The following is a 6000-nucleotide window of genomic DNA, read 5'->3' on the forward strand; positions in this document are numbered from 1 at the left end:
CACGCTTACACACACTCACGCATACACACACTCATAAAGCAATCCAAGTTTATTATGATGATTTTTTATCTCTGGCATATGGGGCAGCGAGCGGGCACATTTGAATTTACAGAAATTGATTTTGTATTAACTAAATTGAATTATTTATGATGCATTCAGAAGGCATTATAAAATAAGTCAGGCCACTCGCATTTATTATGGCTGATTATACGCAGAGGCAGCTGCTCAGCGACGCTTCATATTTCACCCAATCAGGAATTTATTTAAGCCCAACAAATCCTCACAGCTGCCACAGGACATTAGCGAATCACCCGCCTAAAAATGAGGCTGGGCATATGTGCCGAGCGCCATTGTGTGCTAGCCGCCTGCCCGGGCTGCCCACACCCATGGAACTCATAATAGAGATTGAAGTGGAGTAGTGGAGTGTACTATATATGTCGCAAAATGTAGTGGATCTTAAGTGCGAAAAGCCTATAAGCCACTCGTGATAAACCAACTAAGATTCACTTATTTACTTTACTTAATAACTCTGATGTTTTATTTCATATAAATAAATAAAAATTGTCAAGGGGAGCAGTTCTAGTAATTACTAATAATATTGCATCAAAGAATCTATTATATTAATAATCATTTTATTTTAATAATTTAACCTATAATTTATTTATTTTATTTTTTTAATATTAAAGTAATCAGAATAAATTTACTAGTATAAAATTATTTATATTATTATTATTTTATCATTAATATAAATTTATTAATATTAAATTATAAATAATTATGTAATATTAATATTTAAAGCAATTTATTTTTTTATTATTATAATGGCTATCAGAATAAAATTATTATATATTAATATTAATAGTATATTATTATTATTTTATCAATAAAGTTATTAATATTTTTTTATGAATAATTTGACCAATTATTATATATTTAATTTAAAGTAATCAGAATTACTAATTTGTAATTCTAATTTTACAATTTGCAGGAATTTCTTATCAATTAAGAAAAAAAAAAAAAAAAAAAAAACACGGACTTTATTTGCATGTCGACTTGATTTATATACGTTTAGGGAACAGAGATTTAAGAGGACAACAAAATCAAGTTATATCGCTGGTTTTGGGTCCATGGGCCCAGTACCTTTCAATATCATAATCTGTTTGGGTCGTTCAGCTGTTGACAACCGCAAGGCAATTAACGCTAAGCACCACAAATCCTTGCGGCAGCATCTTAAAATATTCTCAAATAGCAAACTTTGCTGGCTGAGCAGAACCTCTACATGTGTTGATGTTGCTTGTAAGCGGCTCTCCGCTGGAATGAATCCAATTATGTGCTTAATCACCAGTAGCAAGAGCGATAGAGAGGGCGCTAGGCTCAAGAAAGGACTCGTTGACAATGCTGCCCACACACACACGCACACACGCACACACACACACTTATATACACACACTTTAAGTGAGAGCCGCTCAACCACTTCACGTATGTCTCTGAGTCACATGTGCGTAACGCTCTCGCTCTCGCTCTCGCTCTTGCCAAGCAAGTGGCATGTGGCATGTGGCATGTGGCAGGGCTTAAGCCACACGGCTGGTCGCTCAGCTGAGCCTTTGAGCATTAAATACTTTAACACACAAGCGCTGTTAAAATTTATTCATGGTCGTTTTTAATGCGCGCGGGCGACGGGCATGGCCAGCGTCTGTCGACTTGACATGCAAATGTCTGAGTGTGTCATGTGTGTGTGTATGTGTGTGTGGGTGTGTAGGGTGCTCGAGCCTTTTTTTGCCGCCTTCTCTCTCCCTTTGCTGCCCTTGCTGTTCTTGTTTTTGTTGCTGTTTGTTAAGCACGCTTTTGAAAAGCTATTGAATACGTTACCCCAGCCATCCCAACCGAGAGGTCTCGATTTTTAATGGCGATTTTTCACACTCATTTGCCAATGTATTACCCTCACTGAAAAGTGTATAATTCATTTATCAAACGGTTTGCATGTCTGGTCGTGTCAAGTCTTACCTGTTGGAGTCAGTCCATTCATCTTAGATGAGAGTCTAAAAATATATGTTTGCTATAAATTAATTTGATATAATTTAAGTTTAAGAAACTGAATAAGGTTCTTTTGTCTTATTATATGTATATCTATAATTAAACTGAAACACATATTCATATATCAATACCTATTCTATAATTTGCATGTTTGTAATCAGTTTTCGAGTAGTAGAGTAATGGCGCTTCGCAGTGTTTGTTTTTCAGCTTCATTTAGATTTTTTCTGCCCTTTCGCTGCCCATCGGCTGCTCCATATTGCGGCACTGGGGGGCGCCTCGATGTTCCGAGTTCCCGCTGTTATCCAATCATCGGTTAAATGGCGAGTAAAGTGGATGAAATGCTGCTGCTCGGGCTGCTGCTGCTGCTGCTATTACAGCTGCTGCCGCAACCTTTTCCCTGCCCCCGGCTTTCATTAGTCGCGACCCTGGCTGGCGTTTGTAGCAATTGATGTTTTCGCTGAAAGCGGCAATTTAACACTTTGACTCCGTCGTCGATAAGGTGACTGTGACTGAAACGCGATTGCCTGATATTAAAGCTCCTGGCTATGGATTTAAGGGAAAACACTTAGCTCTGCGCCAGCAGCTGTCAATGTCAGATCATTTAGCATGGACGTTTTCAGGAACCTAAGGCAGAGACGTGTCAGTTTATGGGTCAACCGCATGTAGGTATGTATGTATAAGTGTGCTTCATTCATGGCCGACTGCTTTCAGCAACAGTTTCAAGTAAATTACGTTGTTTGTCATTTGGTTTGCACAAAGGTTAAGCCCCAGTAAAGCAAACGAAAGATAAAGGGAGAGCACAGCTCCCAGTTTCGAGTGAAGAACTTTGCGTATACGTAATGTCAATTGGGCTCAAGCTGCGTGCTTTAAAGTGTTTGCCCTTTATGTATTTGGTAAATAATTAGACAGCTCATAGTTTGCATTCCATTAAAATATTCCTCTTCTGCCTTTTTCTCGCCCCGGCTGCTCCTTGTGTGTTTGCGTTTGTCAAACAGCAAAATTTGTGGCGTAATTTTTGATGGAAATTTGTGTAAATGTAAATGTTGGGCTGACTTTTGGCGTTTGCAATTAGCAAATTACATTTGGCATGGGACAACTGGCAATTAACTGACTTTCTGGAATTTCACTTACACTCCTTATTGAATCAGCTGCAATGAAAACGGCAGCCAATTGAAGTTCTTCACGCAGCAGTTGGCATTTCCGAGTTCCGGTTTGCTTTGTTAGCCCATTTCCGTTAGCAGTTGTGCATGTCTGTGTGTGTGTGTGTGTGAGTCTGTCTGATTTTAGTTTCATTGCGCCCATTTGCAGCATTCCAGCTCCTGCTCCTGCTCCTGCTCCTGCTGTTGCTCCTGCTCCTGCTCCTGCTCTACCCATTGTCGTCTTCGCCGTTCACCAACTGCACTTGAGATGCTTAGGAACTTCTTCTTCTTCTATTTTTTGCTCACTCTATTTGTTCTCGGCCCGACTTAAATTCAATTTTACCAGCATCTCGCTGGCTGCAATTGTTATTGTTGTTCCTGCTCTCTGACTTGTTACAAACTGCGTTTCGGCGTTTCGGTCTCGCTGCTGCATTGGCCATTGTTGCGACGACTTATAGCACCATTGCATTGTTTGCAGCGGCTCTTTGCGCTTTCAGCTCGTCTTTTAATTTCGTTCAAATTTGCGTTTCCGGCTTGGCGTGTAACCAAGTAACCGCTTGGTAAATATTGTGAGGGGGCGTGGCATGGCATGGGTATTGCGAAATCAAAAAGCATGGCATCCTTTAGGGAAAATTAAATACGCCAGCTGCACAGCGAGCCTGAAAATAAAGCTGATTTTACGCTTGACGCATATTTGCTAAAAATAACGGTTTAATGCTGCGGCTTCATATCAAAAATAATTTTGCATTAAAATGCTCTTCTGCACACATTATTGAAATATTTAAATTCGGCTGAGTCTGAGTGCTGGAGTCTGTGTAAAATTATGAATATTTATTATTGTTATATTTAAGCAAATATTATATTTCGGCCAACGATACTCAAGTGAGAATCTGGTGTGTGTATTGCAAATAATATAATTTAAAATATTATTAGCAATCTTTATTTAAGCCTATTACACACTAAATTCTCACTTGAGTATTGTTGAAAGATAATAGACTTAGGCTATCAGTATAGGCAACATATACTTGAAGTATTATAATTTTCCTAAATTTCGTTAGCTTTGCAGGAGTCTTTGACGTCCATTGGTAATTGTGCATGTTGTGCATTATTTGGGCTTAGGTTTTTGGGCTTTGGTCACATTAGAAACATGTCCCTTCTCTACGCTTGAAATGAGCAGAGAAGAAAGTTTTAATTAATTCCATAAAAACATGCAAAAGCCGCAGGCAAACAAGGCAACAGCAAACAATCAAATGAGAGAGTTGGAGTCAACTGAGGAGAAGCAGGAGAGAGACAGAGAGAGAGAAAGAGAGAGAGCAAACAACAAAATGGGGACTCAAAAAACATAAAAACCAACTGAATTATTGGCAGTTACGGCAGAGTCCTTTGAACTGTGCAAGCCAGCGATTGTGTGGCATGTATATGGACGGAGCTGCTCTACAACGTTGTCGTTGTCGTTCTCGTCGTCGTTGTCAAAGTCGTTGTCATGCTAAATACTGCGGCATATTAAAACAGCAAAAAAAAAAAAACAACAACAACAAGAATAACGGGCAGCCAGCAATGTAAACAAAAAGTTCCCAAAACATACTCGTACGCCAAGCATGGCAAAGGCGAAGGCAAGGGCAATGGGAAAGGCAACGGCAAAGGAAGCGAGAATAAGGCAAATGAATTGGCAAAGAACAAAAGGAGTCCCGACCTGCCCTCGAGGACCCTTCAGCCTGCGGTGGGCGGCATTAAAATGTAAATGCCAGCAAATGCCAATAACAAGCAGATACTTATTGCAGCATTTTTCGGGCATTCACATTCTAAATTTGAGCTTGTGCGGCGATGCGGGGGTGGCGCGGCGCCTGGCATTGCCAACAGCCGGCAGCGAGTGCAAACTGTATCGAGTCTCGCACTAGCCCCCAAAAGTGATTCACTTGAAAGCAAATTGTAAAGTCGTTGTTAATTATTTCCGAGTAGATCAAGTGCTTGCTCTCAGGCACTCATTAATTAAACTGAATACATCGATTCCAATTAAGGGCTACACTTTGAAGGGATCTACGTTTATATATACATCTATAAATATACATATATATATATTTATGTATATTTGTATAAAGTTGAAATATCTCTATCAATACATATTCGATATAATATGGGGATATATTATTTCATTTTTTTATATACTAACATATATTATATATTACTAATATATTTTATATATTTTATATTACTAACATATATTACCCAGTGCATACACAAATTAGTTCCACGTGTCATGATGATGTGCCTCATGCCAGCTGCATTATGAAAAATACAAATCTAGCCACTATAACATATATTGTATATCATGTATACGCCGCTGGCGTATCACTGTGTGCCATAATGAGCACACTTCCTGCACATTTTGCTGTGCTTATCATTTCCGGTTTCTATCAACGCGCTGTCCAATTTGTTGCATACCTATCTAGGCGCAGTCGTATATGTTTTACAGCAATTTCTGCCAGCTTACATCCGTTTAATGACAAATTCCGGACGAACTGGAAAGCTTTGTCGCCAGCGAACAAAATACAAAAATAAACGAGGGAAAAGAAAGGGAAAGAGCGAATAGAGAACAACAGCAACTTCAACTTGAGCCAAACAACAATATGGAAAAAGTTGTTCGCTCCGCGTAACCCTCCACCACCCACACCGCTCTACCGCTTCATGTGTCTGGGTTCGTGTTTAGGCCATCGAGCGATGCCGTCGCTGCCGTCAGTACTCTGATTTTATGCATTTTATTATCTGCCTTAGTCACGTTTCAATTTACGGCCCATTGGCGGTTACAATTTGCAATCACGTTTCGCCC

Source organism: Drosophila navojoa, chromosome 2 (genome assembly GCF_054131105.1).
Source record: "Drosophila navojoa isolate 15081-1374.11 chromosome 2, UAZ_NAV_1.0, whole genome shotgun sequence".
Taxonomy (NCBI): domain Eukaryota; kingdom Metazoa; phylum Arthropoda; class Insecta; order Diptera; family Drosophilidae; genus Drosophila; species Drosophila navojoa.